Source organism: Ambystoma mexicanum, chromosome 3p (genome assembly GCF_040938575.1).
Source record: "Ambystoma mexicanum isolate Mex_15411 chromosome 3p, UKY_AmexF1_1, whole genome shotgun sequence".
NCBI lineage: Eukaryota > Metazoa > Chordata > Amphibia > Caudata > Ambystomatidae > Ambystoma > Ambystoma mexicanum.
Genome location: NC_090925.1, coordinates 70,860,981 through 70,882,644, shown reverse-complemented (window position 1 = coordinate 70,882,644; position 21,664 = coordinate 70,860,981).

Here is a 21,664-nt window from a genome sequence, read left to right as displayed (position 1 = left end):
GTCATTGCCCATGTAAAATTAATTTTGTGCTCCACTCACTATCCATACATTATGGTAAATTGTTTTCTGCCCAATGCTAATTTTAAGCATGCATCTGCCTGCAATTCGGTTTTCAAAGTCTGAACTGTCCAACCCAGAAACATATTGGTTTTTAATCCTAAATTTCGGGATTTCTTCCCTCTCCATTATTTTTTGCAATAATTTCTCATTAATGAAACTCCTTTCATGTCCAAGAGCTAAAGTGGCTTTTATTGTTTTAAAATAGTCATTTATACCAACATGAACCCATGGTTGCTCATCTTCCATGTGTATTTCTGCCAGAGTGGTAATGTGTTTTTCTGAATCTGTTTTAGGAGCAATATTCTGTTTGCATGTTTTCTCTTTTAAATAAAAACATAATGTGTGCTCATCTATGGCAGTCTGCCAATTTTTCCTTGGGTCCAAGTATATTTGTACAGGTAGTTTTTCATTGTCACTCTGCATTTTGTCTTGACACATTAATATAACAGTGACACTAGGTATGCAACTATTCTGGAGATATACCTCCACAGCATCATTTGTTTTGGCAATGGTGTGACATTCATTTATGTTGCTGTTTTGTGATTTTAGTTTCTTAGGCCTCAATGGTTTTTTGGTTAAGGACCACAGCACTCCATTCACCCCATCTATGAGAGGAGACAATCTTTTCAGGCAATCTGTCCCCATCAGAAATGGAATTTCACAAATAGATGTGATCAATACCTCTTGTTTCATTCTGTGCTTTCCTATTTTTATGTCAACCTCAGTTACACCTATGATGGGCACCTCCTCCCCATTAAAGTTATGCACTGGACCTTGATTTTCCTTCACTGTGATCTGACTCTGTGGGGGTCTCCCTTCATTGATACTCTTTACCAGCTCCTTGGACATAATTGTGGCATGTGTGTCAGTGTCAATCATAGCAAAGGTGTGGCATTTTTCTTCTACAGTGATGGGTGCATAATATCTGTCCTCAACTTCCTCTAATACACATAAGAAGTGTGAATTCTTACAGATATCAGGGCTCACCTTTCTCAGGCCTTTTTCACTTTTGGCTAAGCACATTGGTAAATGGAAAGACATTTTTCCCTCCTTTTTACCCATTTCTGCGCGAGAGACTTTATTCATTTCTCCATGATCAGAGGTTTTTTGGAGTGTGGCCACTGTTTGCCCAGCCATCTGGGTAACATCAGAGACCACACTACAACCTTCCAACTGAACATGTGTAACAACATCATTCAGCAATTTGTCATTTTTTAATTCTGTGCATTTGTGATCATTTAGTGTGATACCAGCCCTTTCAGCCTCTTCAAAAATATGTGGCTCAAAGAATTCTTCAGGTGATTGACTTTTACCCTCCTTTTGAGTATTTCCTTTTTCTGCCTGTGTTTGGTCATTGTTTTGCTTGCCCAGGGAAGGAACTATAGCATCCCCACTTACTCCCTGTTCACTGGTATTCCCCATGCATGAGTCATTTTTCTTAAATCTGTTCTTTTGGAATTCCTAATGTTTCTTTTTCATTTGTGCACATCTTTACTGTTTTATTTAGCTCTAGGTTAAACCGTACCTCTTTTTTAGAAGTATTTGCTCTTTCTGTTGCATGTTCACTTACTGGCACTTTCATTTTTAATTCATTAGGCATCTCAGAGTCGTTATGCAAAATTATATCAGAGCAATCTGTCATTTTGACACTGCAGTCATCATGAGTGCTTAGTCACTTTTCGGAAGCCCCCCGGTCATTGCTATGGCCATCAGCCCCCTCTTTGGAAGGTTGTTTTTGCGCTGTATAGAGCTTTCCTATTTGCTCAGCTAACATTTTCACTTGGGCCTCAAGGCACTGGAACCTTTACATCTCTCTAGAATCTCCTTTCTGTGGCCTAGGTCGATATTGGTTGTTTTCCCCCTGATTGGATCTATTCTGATACCTCTCAGGTGATTGATGTCGGTTGGGATGGTTTCTGAACTTTTGATTCATTTGTGGAGGGGAGCGGGGTGCACCCATCCTTTGATTATAGTCCCCTGGTGGGGAATCATTGTAGTGACGTAGATTGTAGTTCATGTTTTGCCTCATGTCCTGTCTCTCAGATTGTGGGTACTGGCCCCTATGTTGATTTCCATTATCAGTAAATCGATCCACATATCGGGGTCTATCCTGATTACCATATATCATGGTGTTGGGATCAAATCTGCTCTGTGTCCCCAATGACTGGTAGGGGCCATCATTTCTTTGATCTTGATTTTGTCTCTGGTTATTGTTCATACCTGCCATATCAGGCCGATATCCTACCCGGGGTCTGTCAACTAAATACATAGGACTGATGTAGCTCTCCCTATTACTAGCATCATGTGATTGGAACATTGGTACAGGAAATGGCAATCTTTGTTGATTACCCCTTTGTTCAGGTGTCACATTATTTTTACCTTGGCTTTGAGCAGACTCAAGGGACATTTTGGCTGACCTGATTTCCATTACTGTGGCTGAGGGTTCTTTAGATTTAGGTCTAGTATCTTTCATTTTATCACTTTCTCTACCCTGACAATAGAGTACCTCATATAGTTTTGTGCTTTGATGTACAATCCATTCAAGGGACTTGTCACGGTCAAATTCACGGACCAATTGGGATATGATGTCTTTCTGTAGCCCATAGAAGTATGGAGTTTTAAACTCATTGGAATTTGGGTCAAAAGATACATCAAAGTGAGAAAATGCTCTTTTTAAGTCTTGTAAAAATTGGCGAGGAGATGTATTAGGTCCAGCAGTGATTGTGTAAGCGACTTTCTTTGCCTCCTGCAATGACTGAAAAGGAGAAAAATGACGCCTAATTTCTTTTTCAAACTCCACCCAGGTCATATTCTGCTGTTCATTTAATCCCCTTATGATGCTGGCCATCGGGGCATCTAAAGTTAAATGAAAATATTGTCTGTACTGTTCCTTAGGTATCTGGAGTGCTTTAAAAATGTCATGCACCGCTTCTAAGTGATCCTCAATGCAGCATTCACCTCCCTTTTTAAATGGTTTCATCAGGGCTTTAATGGATTTCATTATTTTTATGGGGCTACTTGTTGCAATGCATGGACTTGCACTATTTTGTGATTCAATCCTGTTTTCAGGTGTATGAGATTGGTGGCTGCCCCCAATGGGAGTATCAAATCCCCCAAGGGCGCTGCAACCAAGTTCAGTCACCGGCCCAGTCACTGGAGCACTAGCTCTTTGGGCAGAACTAGAATTCACCTCCACTCCATTGAATGTGGTACCCTGCCGCCTCTCCTGGGACCTGGGAATGCATATTTGCTGTTCTAAGTCCTTACACTTTTTAAGGAGTCTGTTTGCTTCATTTTGCAAATAGTTGTTTACATCACTCATCTTATTAATCACCTCCTGCTTGTCGCACATTTGCATTTGGCATTCATTGAACTCTTTATTTCTCTTGTCTCTTTCTTGAGTCATTTTAATCATTTCTTGTTCTGCACTCTGGAGATCACATTCTTTTTCATAATGTTCTTTTTGTAAAATCTGCATTTCTAAAACAACCTCATCTTTATCCTGTCTAATGTGGTCCACTAAGTCTTTTCAGTGTACTAATTCTTGCTCACTATCCTCAAATTGTTTCTTGCTTTTGGATAACTGAGCATCAAAGTCTCTGCATTTTAATTGCATGTCTTTTTGGCATACATCCAATTCTGCTCTTAACATTTCCTGATTTTTACTTGCCCCATCTAATTCAGTCTTTAACCTGTTAATTAGCTGGGTATCATTTTCCTGTATTCGCAGGGACTTATTCAAAATAAACCATATTTTGCCGCATAGCCGTATTAAACAGTCTTTCTCTGCACTTTTATCGGCTGCATTCAATAATCTTGTAAGGCAGACCTGAATTATGCTGCCTTCTGCAAAAATATTGTCTAGTTTTTCTTTCTGCACCTCACCCTGAATGCGTTCACGGCATTCTAAGGTGCTGTTCGACGACCACGTCCCATGTGCAAACAACTATGCCTCTAAATATTGCACTAAGTCTGAAAATGTGGTTTCCCTTTGTGACATTCTGAAATTCATTTTTAGTGGCACACTGCTATTATAAAATGGGTTCCCTTTAATGTGCAAATGGCAGTGTGAAACACGCTTGCCACGCCCAGTAGGTACTCTATGATCACTTTCCCGGCTAACGCACCATAAATATGTTGGGTATTTTGTGGATATTTGGGGCTTTGCGGTATTTTCTTACCGCCAAAATACCTTTAGCAATAATCACTCTCTGTATTCATATTGGGTCACACATGACAATAATACATTACATTATTTCAGAATTCAGACCTATTTAGATGATGTGCGCGGTAGTTTGCGTGGTTGGTTGGTATAGTGGTTGGTTTATTTGTGGCCCGAATATCCAACATCCCTTGTTTTTTATCTAGATTGTTCTTGATCACTAGAGAGACCTCAGGCCTACATTTTAGGGATACCACATTTTCAGTGTTAGTGTTGTGTGCCACCATGGGCTATTGTGGTATTTTTGTGGTAATTTCCACTACCTTATATACGGTAGGGAACTATATCCAGAGAGTCTCTCTTCCCGTTGGCTCATGTACCTCCAACAGGCTATGCTACAAACAGTCACTCACAACTGTCCATACTGAATAGAATCATGCACACATCTGTTTTAAAATGACAATTGCACTGTTTAAAAATCTACCCATGTTTAAACCTTTTCCCATGCAAAATGAAGGAGAGAAATAATACACACTGTTTTCAAATATTTTTTTACAGAAATAAATGAAATGGTACAACATTATTTGTGATACAATGGACAGAGAGCTGTGAGAATATATTCAATTGGTAACATTAAATATGCTGATAATAGACTGAGACTCCCTCGAATACACTGACTTAACAGTTTCGCACACTTTCGCACAGCTCCCACTCGCTTCTATAATTACCTTATCTGTTCAGCATGAGTTTTCTTCGGCTATTCTCTTTCTGAATTTGGCTATCTTGAAAATCAACCCCGGTGAGAACAAGCGTCTGCCGTTCTCAAACCGGGGTTATTGCCTGGAACTCTCAGCTTTTGCAGCAGGAATCCTCAGTCAGGAAACAGATCCTTTTCCCAGCTCTGCAAGATCTCGATTGCCTTCCCCCTCTTCTCAAGCTTCCCCAGCAAGGTTCTAATCACAGCCTCTAGCATGCTACTTGCTATGACGCTGCTCCAATCAGTATCAATCATGTCATCTCCTCCCTCACTACACAATGGCTCATTTCTACAGTGGCAATTGTAACAAACTGATTTCCTGTTCCTTCAAGCTCTTTGCTTCCTGTAGTTATGTGGACAGAGCAGCAGAGAAAAAAAAATTAATGTGCATTTAAAAGTTCACTTTCAGAGTAGGCCTAATTCTGCAGTGGAGACACATTTTTATTAGTGGGTTATGTTAAATGAAGTTTTATTAGTCAGGTTAGTTATTAATAAGGTTAGTTATTAATTGTCAAATGTGTCTCTTGCAACATAGGCATTTCAGGTGAAAAATAGTGTGCATTTTGAATGTGCACATGTGTGCTTTTAACTGTAAAAATAGATTTGCATCTTATATGTAAAATCGTTTTTTTTGACTGAATAGCCTGTCTTTACTTATATGTCCATGTTACTCTGGCAACACATATAGCAATGCACCACACCCATGTGGTGGTGCTGCATCAAAAAAAAATGCTACCTGTGCAGTAGTGCTGTACTCTGTGCTGTAACACGCCAAATATCCTTACAGGGTTGTCGCTCCTGGATGATTTTTGCAGCGAGGAAGAAGAAGGAATGGGTAGAGAAGGAAGAAACGGGGAAAGGGAAAGTTTAGATAAATTGTACATCACCCGAACCAACAGGGAATCACCATGGGCTTGCAGAAGGAAGGAAGAACTGGGTGGAAGTGAGGAAGGAGAGCAAGGAATGGCGGGAAGGCAAACACGTGCAGCTACACCCTCATCATTCTTTCCAACATGTCCACCCACACCCGCAGCCGCCCCTCGCGAACACACACCCTACGCCGGCAGGCTTAGAGATCTCCCTGGACGCAGGCAGGAAGAACGAACACACACGCCCACATCAAATAAAGGAAATTATAAACGAAGGGGAAGAGATGAAGGGGAAGCAGCTATGAGCGGGGGAAATATGGACACAACAGACGACGTAGACGACACAGAAGAAGAGGAGGGGTATACGGACTCAACACCGTGACTCCCGGGGGGTCAGATAGGACACAACCTAATGCCACTTTTGGAGAGAGGAGGGGTTAGACCACAATACATCCCTTGGAAGCATGCAGACAAGGAAAATATAAAGTGTAGGCTCCCATCACTAAGTGGAGGAGCAGGGAAATGGATATATGAGATGGAAAAACACACTGCAGGACAGAAACTAGCAGTGAGGGACGTGAAGGGCCTACTAATATCAATATTAGGGGATGCAGCAGATGACATCTGGAAGAGAGCGGTCTTCCCCGGGGTTACAATAACGAACACATCACATGACGGGGCGCCATTTGCAAATTGCAGACATGCATTATGGCAAGCACTAAGGGTACAATACCCAGACACCTCAGACATAGGAGAAAATACATCACGCAAAATGCGTGAGAACGAAGATCCTGTCGATTATATCCAGGAAATTCAGGAGAAGTGGCGTATGGAAACTAGAGAGCAGTGGGACAAGACAACGGCAATATTTTATCATATACTAATACAACGGCTGCCGGAGGCAGTACAGAAACAATTGAAGAAAGTAGTGGGGATGGAAGCAAAGGCTTGGCCGGAAATACAACTGACGATAGTACACCATTGTAGGACATGGCAAGAAAAGATGAAACAAAAGGAAGAAGATAGAAAAGCGGAAGAGGCTAAATTAGTGCAGAAAAAACTGACTAAGTACACGATGGAAGGTGCCCTAATAACTACACCTACAACAATGACAGTAACTACTAATGACACCAAACCCCACGCAAGTAGTGGCCGCACAAGATCCCTCCCAAATACAATCACCACAAATTATAACACAACAGCTGCCACCTCCCCCACCATACACGGCTAACATGGGAGGAGGATACTTGACATCAGGAAGTGGATATTATAATAACAACAGGGGAAGGGGAGGAATGATGAGGGGGAGGGGATATGGCTATCATGCACAACAGCAAGGGGGAGGATTCAGAAGCTTCTACCCCATTGGGCAACCAGTATACCAGGATAATTCAGGAAGTTTCCCATGGCAGACCAGGGAACCACCTGTATGTTGGATTTGTGGAATGTTAGGACACATGTCACGCACATGTAGAATGAGACCCTCCACACCAGCGTGGGGGGAACAAGGACAACAAGGGCCTACCAGGGAACAACAGTGTTACCAACAACAGCAGGGGCTGCAACAGGGCAGCATGCAGCAACAGTTAGTAACACAACAACAGCCACAGACATATTCACTACCGCAAAAACAGGTAGCGATATCACAACAACACCAAGTGCAGCAAGTACAGCAGCCCACTCAAATACAGGACCATAAGGTAACCTCCACCAATACACAGCTACAACAAACACAACTGGGAAGGGTGACTGTCCTGGGACACAACCCTTACACAGGAAGTGGTCAATCATTATACCCACAATAGGACAGCCCACAGACATCCTTGGTGTGTCCCATCCTGTCGGTAACACCTAATAGTGCGGAGGAACCACGCATTGAGGTAACGATAGGTGACAAAAAATTATCATTCCTTGTTGATACTGGGGCAACCCGGTCTTGCATTAGGGAATGTCAATTTAAGATGTCAGGTGAGGCCATGAACACCCAAGGATTCTCTGGGGCTAGGGGGTTGGTTCCCTTTACTGATAACATCTCCTTATCAATAGGGGATTATGACATGTCCGTCCCGCTCCTGTATTCAAGGGAGTCGCCAGTAAACATACTTGGGAGATACATAATGAGCAGGCTAAATATGACAATCTCCTTCACGGAGGACGGCATAATTTGTTCCACTCCAGGAATAAACATGCTCACTGCACGGCAAATTATGCAAGCATACTGTGGGCAGACAGTAACTCGGGCTGAGCCAGTAGATGGCGAACTGTTCCAGTACGGAACAGACATGGCATTCGCATGGATGCCAGGAACAGAAGGGAAGATCTGGAGGAGGCCAGCAGCATATTTATTCAGACCTGAGACACCTGCCAATAAACCAGAAGGGAAGGTGATTTCAGTGAGCATCGAGAGTATTATAGCGACTGCTGATTATTTCACAGTACATGCCCAAGACAGGGAAGGGAGAGCATGGAGGGCGGTGATAGCGCTGGCTGAGGGATGCAGGCTCACCCAGGTGTCCGATGAGGAGCTCTTTTCAGAAGACAAGGAAGAGGGTGAAATGGTATTTATGATGAGTGTAGATATGTGGCTAAGAGTGACATATAAGCAAATGGCACAGAAAATTGCCATGGCACTTGAAGCACCCGCATCTACCCCAGTTCCCTTCTACGAGGAAGATATGGCAAAAGTTCCAACATCACTGTGGACCACCAGTCCCTATGACGTGGGCTGCATAAAGAGTATCGGGGGAGTAAGAATAAAGCTGAAAAAGGGTGCAATACTCCCTAGAGTGAAGCAATACCCACTATCAAAAGAGGCAGATGAGGGCATATTCGAAACAATAATGGCCCTAATAAATAACGGCATACTGGTACCATCAGAATCACCATGTAACACGGCCGTGTACCCAGTGCACAAAGCTAAAGGAGGGTCTTGCCGTTTTATCCAGGACCTCAGGCCCTTGAACAACATTGTGAAAGCAGAATACCCCATAGCAGCAAACCCGGCCACAATATTATGTGGAATTCCAGCAGAGGCCTCACGGTTCACAGTGATTGACCTAAAAAATGCCTTTTTCTCAATACCCCTGCATCCAGATTCACAAGACTTGACAAGCTTCACGTACAGAAACACAAAATGGAAACACACCAGGTTACCACAAGGGTACTGCGGGTCGCCCTCAATTTTCAACAGAGTAATACAGATGGACTTGGGAAACGTTGAATTGGAAAGTACGGTGCTGCAATATGTTGACGACATAATAATTTGCAGCACAAACAAGAAAAGGTGCAGGGAAGACCCATTGAAAATGCTGACAATATTGGCTGAAAAAGGTTACAAGGTAGACAAAGAAAAGTTACAGTACTGTCAGGAACAGGTATTATATATTGGTCAACTAATATCCCAACACGGAAGAAAGATTGCACCACAAAGAGCACAGGCTATATCAAACACGCCACTGCCACAAACAGTGAGGGAGCTGCAGCAGTTCCTGGGATTGTGCAACTACTGCAGAGCATAGGTTTTTGATTACAGCTCATACATAGGACCCCTACTTGAAGCATTGAGAGAAGCAAACAAAGGGAAGAAAAAATTGGGGTGGACAAGGGAAATGAAAGAAGCATTTGACGAGTTGAAGAATGCAATATCAACTGCTCCGGTACTGGCCACCCCAGATTATGAACGACAGTTCCTTATCTTTTCACATTGCGACTCAGCAGTAATGAAAGCAGTATTGGCTCAGAAAACAAGCATGGGCTACAAGCCAATAGCGTTCTACAGCGGTCACTTGGACCCTGTGATGTTAGGTCATTTCCCTTGTAAACAAAGTCTTGCCGCAGCTGCCTTCGCGGTGGATAAATCATCATCTATTACAATGGGGTGCCCAACCACACTATTCGTGGAGCATGCACTATTTGCAATATTGAACAAGCCTAAGTCCACACTAACCACGCAGAGGGCGTCAGGTTATGAGATCATCTTGTCTAGACCAGAACTATCAATTGTTAGATGTAGTACAGTTAACCCTGCAAGGTTTATAGCAGAAGTTATTGAGGAAGGTGATTATGCTCACGACTGTATGCAGACTACCGAAATGTACTTATGTACTAGAAAAGTTGAAGAGGATGCGCTCAATGGAGGAGAGCTCTTGTTCATTGATGGGTCATCAACAATAGACCAGAGTGATGGGATAAGGAGAACTGGGGCAACAGTTGTAAAAATGACAGAAGATTTGGTGTGTGTCCCGGTGAAATGTGTACAGTTACCACAGCATTATTTGGCTCAAGCAGCAGAATTGGTTGCACTGATCTTGGCGTTGAAGGAAAGCTTTGACAAAAGAGTTACTATATATTGTGATAGCGCATATGTCACATCAACTGTCCATTCGGGGTTGATAAAATGGCAGAGAAGGGGGTTTAGGAGAGCTGACGGCACCCCAGTGCAACATGCTCTCTTGTTAGCTGAATTAATTGAAGTAATCAATAATCCCCAAGAAACATCTCTAGTGAAATGTCACGCACACACTAATGGAGAAGATCATATATCAAAAGGGAATGAAACAACAAACGCACATGCCAAACATGCGGCATATTTTGGTGAAATATGGAACCCCCCAGAGTCAGAGAGAGGGAGAGGGAGGGGGATAGCTAAACAGATGTTGATGAAAGAAGGGTACACCCATCTCCCAGCCACACAGATAATGGAATTACAGGCATCCGCACCAATGGCAGAAAAGGAAGTATCCGTAAAAAGAGGATGTACAATGTCGCCAACTGATGCACTGTGGCGTCAGGGTAACACTGGAAAGATGGTCATGCAGTTGGCACTATTGAACACCACCCTGGCCCAGCTCCATCACCCAGCTCATACAGGAAAGGAAGTTATTGCAGCACGAATTAGGGAAGACTGGTTCTGCCCCGAGTTAAATTCTCATGTAACAAATTTCATCAGCAATTGCCTTACATGCCAACAGTTTACGGCCGGTCACACGCTTCAAGTGATGAAAGGTACTATACCCCGGTCAGAGGGACCCTTCATGCACATTTATATTGATTACGTTGATATGATCAATGTATGTCAAGGAAATAGGTATATGATTGTAGTGGTATGCCCATTCTCCACAAATTCAATAGAAATTGGAACAGCCCACGCTTTACTGGTCCTCATTTGGTAGAGGAGGTAGCTACGAGAGCGGTGAAGTTGCAGGATAAGCGTGCTTGGAATCACTTTCACGACGTGAAGATCTACAAACTCCAGACCCGCCCTAGCGTTACCGACAGGGCCATTGGAAGAACGACGACAGCATCGCCTACGGAGATGGAGACGGCGACCACAACTGACGACATTAGTGTCACTACACCCGATCACCCCCAAGAGTCCCCAGAGACAAGTACTGAAATAGACACTGGACACTTGCCCACAGCCCATCCCATGGTCACGAGATTGAAAAGTAAACAGACTTCCGCCGATTGAGCCCCAAAACCCCTGCCCGCTAAGGTCACCCCCAATTGAAGGACATTGTTTTGTGCACACACACATGTAAACACTTGTATGTTTTCTCTTTTTCTTCTCTCGCACATGCAGGTACCGTGTGTAATTGTATTGTCGAGAACATAAGTAACTAACAGCGTACATTGCCCAGGAGTAGATGCTACCCACGGACGATAACTACCCTGAGGCCCTATCACACCAATTTGTATATCATATAAGAAGGCCAAAGTACCTAAAAAGAAGGAGGGTACGCATCTATTACACCGCATTTGTTTTGGCCATAGAACAATCATTTCCCCATCTTCACCAGCACTTACCTGCTCTAAGAGATAGATCACTTAGGTTGGCGTGGGAACAGCTCTTCGCCTGGGCACTGAACGACTACTTGATAGGGAGGGCTTGATAACAACAACTAACCATAATAACAAGCGTATTGAGAATTTTCAGGCGGGCAACTTTAACGTTGCAAGAATAAGATGCCGGACTGCAGCAAGGTAAGAGCAAAATGCCTGTGAGACTAGCTTTTGTAATAAAAATGATAGGAGCGTTGGTCATCACTGGTCTATTTGCTGCCTCTGTATGGCAGAAAAGTTATGCTATCAATATTATGGCTTCACCCAAACCTAACGTACCCCCTCCCACGGCTGCAACAGGTGTTACATCAGGTGGTACTAGCAACCCTCCGCATAAGGGAAGTAGAGTTAACCGCAGCACATACTCAGATGATAAGGGTATTGATAATTACATAACAGATTCAGCACACGTCTCGAACAACATGTGGTACCAGCACATGACCCAAATAGGTAAGCAGACAACAGAAGACAGCTGTTATGTTTGCTCATTGATCCCATACGCCATGAGCGCTTCTCGAACATTTGTCGCCACAGAAATAGAAGAAAAGACGGCATGATGTATAGTATATCTGGCACTATTTCAAACGAGAGGGCGATTTCAAGGAACGGTGATGAGAATGGAGTGGAAAACGCGTACGAAAACAATTTCCTCAAGTCATATTTGAGTTACCACAAGAGCAGCTTGCATGCTGAAGTGTTCAGATACATGACAAGTGGCCCTGAAAAGGGAGAAACTAAGAAAGTAACACTACAATACCTACCATGTGATTGGCACGCCACTGAAGTTCCTGGTATACAAGGCTGTTGGGAAAGGCCACTGGTAACAATAACAGGGAAGGTATACATGAACAATGAATGGGACATAGGAGTGGTCGGTAGCAACATGGTAACAAGAGAAAATATTACCACCATAAAGGAACACAATGACAGATGTTGGACGACATGGGGCAAGTACGTACCCATGCTGACATGGATGGAGAAGGATGAAGACCCAATGAGCATACTACCGCTGACCGCGCCCAAGTTATGCTACCAACACAGAGGAGATGTGGAGGTGGGATACAACACCAACTGTGCAAGCGTGTTAGAGTTACCAGAGGGGGGTGCAGGAACGGCAGTGATAATGGATCACTACTGGGCCTGTGGAAATAAGGCATATCACACTCTGCCCCCGTTGTGGAATGGTATATGCACAATGGTACACATCAATGTACCATCACTAGTGGCGCCCCAAAAACATGTGAACATGGCCAACTTCCCCAAAATGGATGAAGGGAACACGAGAAAGAAGAGATTGGTACAATCACAGAGGGGTTCAGACAACGACAACAACACCAATAATGTCCTGAACAGGAAAAAGAGACAAAGAGAACCTCTGACAGGAAACTACCTGTGGGGAAGATCGGAAACAGCACTCACTTCTATCCCACCAGAACACAGATTATTTAGCAGAGCCTCAATGTTATTCTCGTCAATAATAAACCCTGGACTACAAGCTTATGCAAACGCTAAATGGCTCCAGATAACCTGATGGGAACTAATGATGACCATTAATTCAACAGTAAACGGATTCAACGCAATAAAAGAGGAACTGCGAGCGGTGAGGATGGTAGCACTACAGAACAGATATGTATTGGATCACCTCACAGCGATGGAGGGAGGAGTTTGCGCAAAGATAGGACAATCATGCTGCACATTTATTCCTGCTAATGATGCCGACAATGGTACACTCACCGAAGCAGTATCACAACTGGCCCAGATGCACTCCAAAATGATGGAAGAAAGTAAAGGAGTGAAGAAGGATGATAGCTGGTTTTCATTGTTATGGTCATGGATGCCATCATGGCTGTCGGACGGGCTGAAGATTATAGTTGGATGCATAATACTGGCTGGGGCTGCATTGATTATAATAAGGTTTTGGAAGGCCAGGAAGGCACGCACTACAGACGAAATGATCGAAATGGTTGGTATGCACCCCTTGATACCAACTGATGATGAACAGCACACAGACACCATAATAAAGGAAAGAGAAAAACTGCACCGACAGATCATCACCAACCACCTGGACCCACCATCCGTAAAGCTCGAAAACCCAAGAAACCTGAGGAGCTACATTGGAAGATGGGTATACTGCAAACCGGGAGGAAGTTGTGTATATATGCATTGGTCATTTGAGGACCATGTCAACCACTACGGATACCTGGGAGGAGTAACTAAAATATGGAGAGTAAGAGGAGATAGAGAAAAGGATATGTTTGTGGTCAACAAGTCGACCAGAGGGGAGACTGAAGTGGGAGAATGGGAGAAAAGACTCCCCCCAATCTCCTCGCGCCCCTGGCCAAGAGGATCGCGGCGCAGACACCCGCCATGAGATGAATTCATCTATCTACCAGACGACCAAATACCTTGGTACAAGAACATACGGATGTGCCCACCAGCCTGCCCGCCAGCCTGCCCTACTCAAGCCGACACCTGCGGCATGGATGAACTCGACTAAGCCCTTCAACAATAAGGACCTACATCGTTAGAGATGCCAAGACGACCTAGCCAACTGTCAGAACACACGTGCAACTATGCACACTGGACACTCCCACACCAATCCACATGAAGAATATACTCAGTGCTATGACGTAGGTGGCGGACACACCCACTGACGCGCATCTTTATTATTTTTCACATAGGTTCTCCAAAATGCAGAAATGCAAGACGCAGAAAGCACTCATTTACATGCTTGCTGACGCTTCTCCCGACCCTTGCATCGTGATGAAAATACAACGAAGACATGATACTGCCTATGAAGCAATGTGACACCGCAACTTAAGTGCCATGCATTACACATCCCCACCTATGAACCAGGCCCAAGTAGGCCGCAAGCAAGAGCCTCCATGAACACTGCGCGAGCAAGAGTACAATTGCTGACCTTGCAGAACGAGCCCAGCGAGAACTGACAGCCAAGGGAGTGATGTTGCAACTCGTATGCTACCAGCCGACACCAAGGTCACACCTGTAAGCAAAGCCAGGCACGCAGAGGCAAATACAACTTTAAATGTGCAGAATTCTGCCTCAGCCACGGTCTCTCCTCACGTGACCAAGCCAAACCTGACAGGGTGCCAGACCCACGAGGGAGAAGTTGCCTGGGTCCCACGTCTGAGACACAGGCTGCAACAATGAAATGACCCAATGGACATTTACTGCGATGGGAATGGTCTGCTCTCAGGCATATGAGCAAATCCACACATTGTCTGCACGAACACATAGTTACATATTGTTGCAAACGACAGGTACACCGCGAGCTGGGAACAACGATGGTCCCAGGCTGGGGGGCTCGCGAGTGGACCAATCAGAACATGGGGCACTCATCACTGACGCCACTAACATTAGCCAATCATTAGGGGTCTTTGTGTAACAATTTTCAAGTATCTAATAGAAGGGACAACCCAAGTATACCACCTGACTGAGTCTTAACCACTAACAACGTTCTCTATACGTATGCTATACTAACCCTACCACTCGAGGAACCAATCCAGAGTGGCGATAGGTTTTTTGCTAACTTTCCCAGGTGACGCAAGTAGCGCGTCATACTGAGGCAAAAAGGGGCCTGCGAGCCCCACGAATTTCGAGAGTCTGGACGGACGGGTACGATCCTAGACCCATCCCTGCCGTTATTAAATAAACAGCAGAACCACCTTGCTTCTTGTGTGTGTCTCATACTCATTTTTGGGAGACGCGGGAGGAGTTGGGGCCTCCCAGCCCGGAGGTCCGCGGAAGGCCCAGCCGACCCCGGGAGAAACTCCCCGACAGAGGCCTGGGTTGGAGACCAGAATGTCCTTTTTAAACTTCTTCCTACCAGATTTAGTGAGGAGAGCAGAATATTCGATAGAGAAGCAGTTAGAAAAGATAGGAGAGACAGAGAGCACCAGGGAGAAGGTGGGGAGAAGAGAGATGAGGCTGGGAGTGGGAAAGGGTAGGAGAGAACAATAGGGAAGGACACAGAGCAGGATGCAAGTGGATGAGACAGGGAGAAAAGACAAGTGGACAAGACGACAGGCACTTAGTGTTAGAAAGGTTCGCTAGAAGAGTACTTTGCTAGGAGGCAAAGTCACAGAACGGTGCTGCTTTCATAGTACAATTTAAAATACTTTCACAATGCAATAATAAAAACAGGAGAACACACTTACGTTTGAAAGTCCTGAGTAGTGGGGAAAAAGGCTTAGGGTTCACAGTGCAATTTTAAATACTTTCACAATGCAATTTTAAAATAGGACAAGACACCTAAGTTTGAAAGTCCTGAGTAGTGGGGAAAAAGACCTAGGGTTCACAGTGCAATTTTAAATACTTTCACAATGCAATTTTAAAAACAGGAGAACACACCTAAGTTTGCAAGTCCTGAATAGTCGGGAAAAAGGCCTAGGGTTCACAGTGCAATTTTAAATACTTTCACAATGCAATTTCAAAAACAGGAGAACACACCTATGTTTGAAAGTCCTGTATAGTGGGGGAAAAGGCCTAGGTTTCACAGTGCAATTTTAAATACTTTCACAATGCAATATTAAAAACAGGAGAACACACCTACGTTTTAAAGTCCTGGGTAGTGGGGAAAAGGACCTAGGTTTCACAGTGCAATTTTAAATACTTTTACAATACAATATTAAAAACAGGAGAACACACCTAAGTTTGAAATTCTGCTATATGGAAAGGTGGTTTGCAGGGTGGAGTGAGGTTCAATACCTAACCTGGGCCCCTCCTACCTTCCTTAGTCGCTGCTGGTAGATGTCTGGCAACTGGCTTCCCCTGCTGACACCTGCAGATACCATATGAAGCCACCTCGGTAGAAACCACCCTTTGCCTAGGGGCCCTTAGCTGCCGGGGCAGCCTGGCAGAGGCTGCCCAGAGAGGGCTCCTTATGAGGCCTTCATGGGCCAATGGGAAGGTGCTGGGCAGGAAGGGATGAGGGTGGAGGGCAAAACAGAGACGGGATTGGAGTCACACACGGGGAGAGGAACAAGGGAAAAACACACGGAAGCGGGTTGGGGAAGTGAAAAAGCACAAGACGGCAGCTAGGTGCTAGCGCAATGCAGGAGGTGCCAAGGGGTAGCAAAAGGTGCTGCTCTTACCAGCTGGTCCCACGCCGCAGCGAGGAAGAACTGCAATGAGGAACGCAGCCACTTGCAGTTAGTAAAACAGGGCCCACAGGCCAATGGGAAGGTGCTAGGTGCGAGGGGAGGTGGATGGATAGAGGGGGAAAACAGAGAGGGGATTGGAGGCACACACTGAGGGGAGGAACAACGGAAAAATACACACGGAAGCGGGTTGGGGAAGTGAAAAAGCACAACAGGGCAGCTAGGTGCTGGCGCAATGCAGGAGGCACCAACGAGTGACAAAAGGCGCCGCTCTTAACAGCTGGACCCACGCTGTAATGAAGAGGAACTGTGTTAGGCAGAAACCTGTGCAGTTCCCTCTGCGACCACTGCAAAAGATTGAGGACTACAGGTGTTTGACAGTAAACCCACTTGGTAGCAGTCTGTACCACACAGATTCACTTGGTAGCTGTGGCTGAGCAGTCAGACTTCCGTCAAGAAGAGTTAGGCAGTATACAGAGTATTCACAATAGGTCAAGAGAACACAATAGAACAAGTAAACACTGACCAGGGCTTGGTGTAAAAGAGATATAATTATTTATTTAAAATCACATCTAGAAAAACACACAGGCACTAATAATAAGCAATTCAAAACACGGTCACTAAAAGAAATACACTCCCTTAAAAGAATATTAGACAAGTCGTAAGTAAAGCCCCACTTATTTTCATACAGCGGTGAGCGCTTAACGTAGATGGCACTCTAATAATTTGTTTTAAAAAGGGAGAGAAAAGCAGAGAATAAATTGAAACAGATCCCAACACTTTTTCACGAACACAACAAGAGAGGAAGATAAAGTAACACAGTGAATTCAGAATCAGTAGGCCAGATCCGCTTTAAGAGGATCCAAACGAAATGAGTCCAAGGTCACACGGTTGCAGTGCACAAAAGTCTTGTAACGGTTCAAAAAGGAGTTGGACCAAAGAAAGGGAGCAGTTAGAGGGTCAAGGCGGCCAGCCCATTCCAGAAGGTTAAGGGGTTATTATTACCTTGTACAATCTTTAGAAAGGGAGGCCTGGCGGACACGGTACCTTAAAGTGGTGAGAACACTCCAGCGGGGACAGTTGTTCCTGGCAACGGATGCAAGTCGGTGCTTCGTCCGGGGGAAGAGAGGATCTCATCGGGGAGGAAGACAGGAGTCCGTTGCACTGCTAGGGAAGAAACCAGCTGCAGAGTTTCTCAGGTACAAGGAGCGGTCCGTTGATTCGCGGTTCAGTGGTAAGTGGCTATCCGGCTGCCGGGGTGCTTGGCACGGGCAGTTCGACCACAAACCGGTCTGGGCTGCGAAGAAAAGAAGGTAAACTGGTTGTGCCCACCAGTCACGGGAAGAAGCCTCTCCAGCCGGGAGATCTTCTCTGTCGTCGGGAAGTGGTGAGTCGGTTCCGCAGGGCTCCACTGGTGGTGTCGTCGTGGTAGGTCAGCTCAGCTTCTCCCTCGTTGGATTCTCAGGTCCTGTGGCGACTTCTGAAGTTCCAGTCCCCAAAGCCCTGCTTTTATGTAGCCATACCCCCATTCACTCAGCCTAGCTGTCAATCAAACATGTTAAGTGGAGCCGGCCGGCTCACCACTTGGGCCAATCACACAAGAGTGCGACTTGAGTTACCACTGTAACTCAGTCCAGGGTGCCTAAACCCCATCCCACACCCCCTGTGGTTTCCAGACAGAAAGGCACCACTTTTGGAGGCTTCTGTGGAGAAGCCCGCCAAAAAAGTGGACAAAGGGCTCGACTTGGGTTGGAGTCACAGAACAGAACACAAACACCATTTTAGAATCGAGTCCTGGCAAAAAATACCAATCGGCGAATTAATATTAATTAAATAAACCGGCGCTATGTTCGAGGCTATGAGAATTAAATAATAAAAGTTGGTAGCCTCGAACAATGGGAAAATCCCATAGGTAAATATTCGCGGTCGAATATAAAAAGTAGTATCCACTGCCACCAGCCAAAACTCGATCAGGGGGGACAGAGACGTGCCCCCTTGACTAACAGACCCCGGGGCAATCAAATTGCCCCGACCAGTGCGTCCACAATATGATGGTTTGTACTGGTTTCTGTTAATAATTTGGGACTAGTAAAGCCAATGGTGACTTTACATGCCCTGGGAGACAGTAGTCAGTCCCAGGGTATGGAGTCTATAGTGGGGTGTCACTATAACACCCCTGTGCTACTGCACGGAGGGTGCTGTGTAACACACATAGTAAAAACACATGAGAACCTATGGAGTAAAGGACCCCATAGCCCATAAAACACATAAACAGTCAAAGGAACACCATGAATCATGTCCAAGAGCTGGAGGAAAAGAGTCTCACTCTTGGCAGGAGAAAAAAAACAAACTCCAGAAATCCAGCAAAGCTGCTGGGGGACTCACTAGGTTGGGAAATTCAGCCTAAAGAGAGAATTCTCCCTAACAGAGGCGCACCCGGCCTCGGTTTAGCAGTGAGAGAGTGATGTGTCCTTTCAACCGCGAAGTGTGAGGAGAGATTCGGGGTGTCTAGTATTGTTAAAAGGATACGTTCAACATAGTCCTCCATGGGCTCTTTGATGTTGTCCTTGGGATGCCAACAATGCGCAGGTTATTCCGTCTAGAGCGGGATTCGAGGTCGTCGTTCTTCTTTTCTACCGCTGAGATTCGACTGGTGAGTGTGGAAACCGCGGCCCGCAGGGAACCAAGGTCGTCTTCAGCCGTGCCGACTCTAGTTTCAATCTCAGCGACCCGGCTGTCTGTTCTCTCCATTTGGGCTTTTATAGAAGAGATCGTACTGTTCATGTCGTCCAATTTGGAGTGTAGTGCGGTAAATCCCTCCCGCATGTATTCTAGCATCCTCTGCGAGTCATCGGAAGGTGAAGGTGTAGAGGCGGAGGCCTCCTCTTCTGGGGGATCAGGTGGTGACTTGGACGGTGTCTTGGCGAACATATTGAGCGAGCTCTGCTTCTTTCCAGTGCCAGCACCCTTGGTCATGATGACGGTGGAAGTAGGGCTACAGGGATTCCGTAGGGTGCCAACAAGAGAGCATGACAGATTTCTGTGCTAATGGGGGAAAGGTAAAACAAAAGGTCTGAGGTAAAAAGAGACTTTCAGGGAGCCTAGACAGCCAATGTTAGTTAACAAGAGCCTAGGTGAACAGAAACACTTCTTGCAGGTAAGTAAAAGTCTTGCACAATGGTTTAGAAGTCTTTGTAGAAAAAGTAGAATCAATGTAGGGTCACTAGCTGTTCGGCGTGTGTAGGGAAAAGCTGCAAGCAACTCTGCAAAGAGACCCAGACTAGTCTCAACTGAGAACAAATAAGGCTACACAACAAGAGGTAAGTCCCCTTAGTTTGACAGTACCTTTGGTTAGAAGAAATGGTTCCAGCTGGCTTCTCTTCCTGTACAGTTCTGCATATCCTGTTGTTCCTGGGGCTCCGTCGTGGGGAAATGAGGGAGGATGTCTGGGGACACCTGCACTGCAATGGGAAGGTCAGCGGCAGCAATGAGCAAACTTCAATTCAGCGGCACTTTGCGGTTTCAGCTCCTCATGTCTCCAGCAAATAGCACCACCTTGGTTCTCGGCTCCCACTCCGGACTTGCCTCGCATCTGGGATCCAGTGCTCTGTTGAGGTGGCTCAGGCTTGGTCAGTCCTGCTTCCTGGTATTCCGGAGGATCTTCCTGAAGCTTGGGTCTGACTAGATGCACCCAGTCTAGTGTTCGTCTTCCTGGCACTTCGGTTCCAGCAGCAGCAGCAGTGGAAGTACAGCCAGCTCCGAGAGGATGTCCAGACGAGTTCACTTTGGGGTTGATTGGTCCCACCAACCCAAGGGTAGAAGTCATCCTTGCAGGGCTTCTCTAGTCGAGGTGAATTCGGACCTTCAGCAAAGCATCAGGGCTTCACCGGGCAAACCAATGGTCCAGAAGTTGCAGAATGCGTCTCTTCCAAGTTCTTCTTCGGAGTCATTCATCCATTGCTCGACTCTGCCTTCCAAGCCAAATAGCCTTGCCTTTTATGCAGGTTTCTCCCTTACATTCCAGCCTAGCTGTCATTCCTGTAACCAAGGGGATTAAGCACAGTGAGTTTAGCGCACTGCCTTCACTTGCTGCCCCTGTCAGATAGTCTGGAGCCAGGGGCGGGCTTCACTCGTGAATCTCCCCAAAGACAAATGCACAAAGGGACTAAATCTTAAGAATGACCTTTCCAATACGAAATGGCGGAAAAAGAAGACAAGGCCATTTTGACTAAATGGGCACCCATGGGTGCTTTACTGCAGCAGCCCGTGGTAAAAACACACAATGGTAAACCACTGCCACTAGCCATTCATTGTAGAAAGGGTAACATCAAAATGTCACATGATAACCTAGACACAAGAGGATACTAAGTAACCCATCCAGCACCCTATGGTAAGATAGTGTGTGCTGGGTCTAGAAAATTGCATATGTAAGTATTGTCAATTTCACTTCACTGCTCTTGGAAACAGTAGTTATCCAAGAGATTGGCCCTCATTCCGAGTTTGGAGGTAATCATGGCGCTATTTGCGCCATGACTTCCTCCAATACCGGTGCCGAGTCCACCCTGGTTCAATGGGGACTTACCAGTCTATTCTGACCTTTGCGGGACCGGTAAGTCCCCATTGAAAAAGTCATTCCCCATTCCCATTTCAGCCCCCATAGGGCTCAATGGGAAGGGGGAAGGCATTAATAACGGTACCGCAAATTGCGGTACCGTTATTAGCTCTGAAGTCCTTTAACGGGCCCCGTCCATAACTCCTGGTAAAACCAGGCATTAAGGAAGGGACCTGCTAAGGGACCTCGCAATAGGGCGCAAAAGGATTACCGCCACCAATCTCCTTAACGGTGCCCGGTATC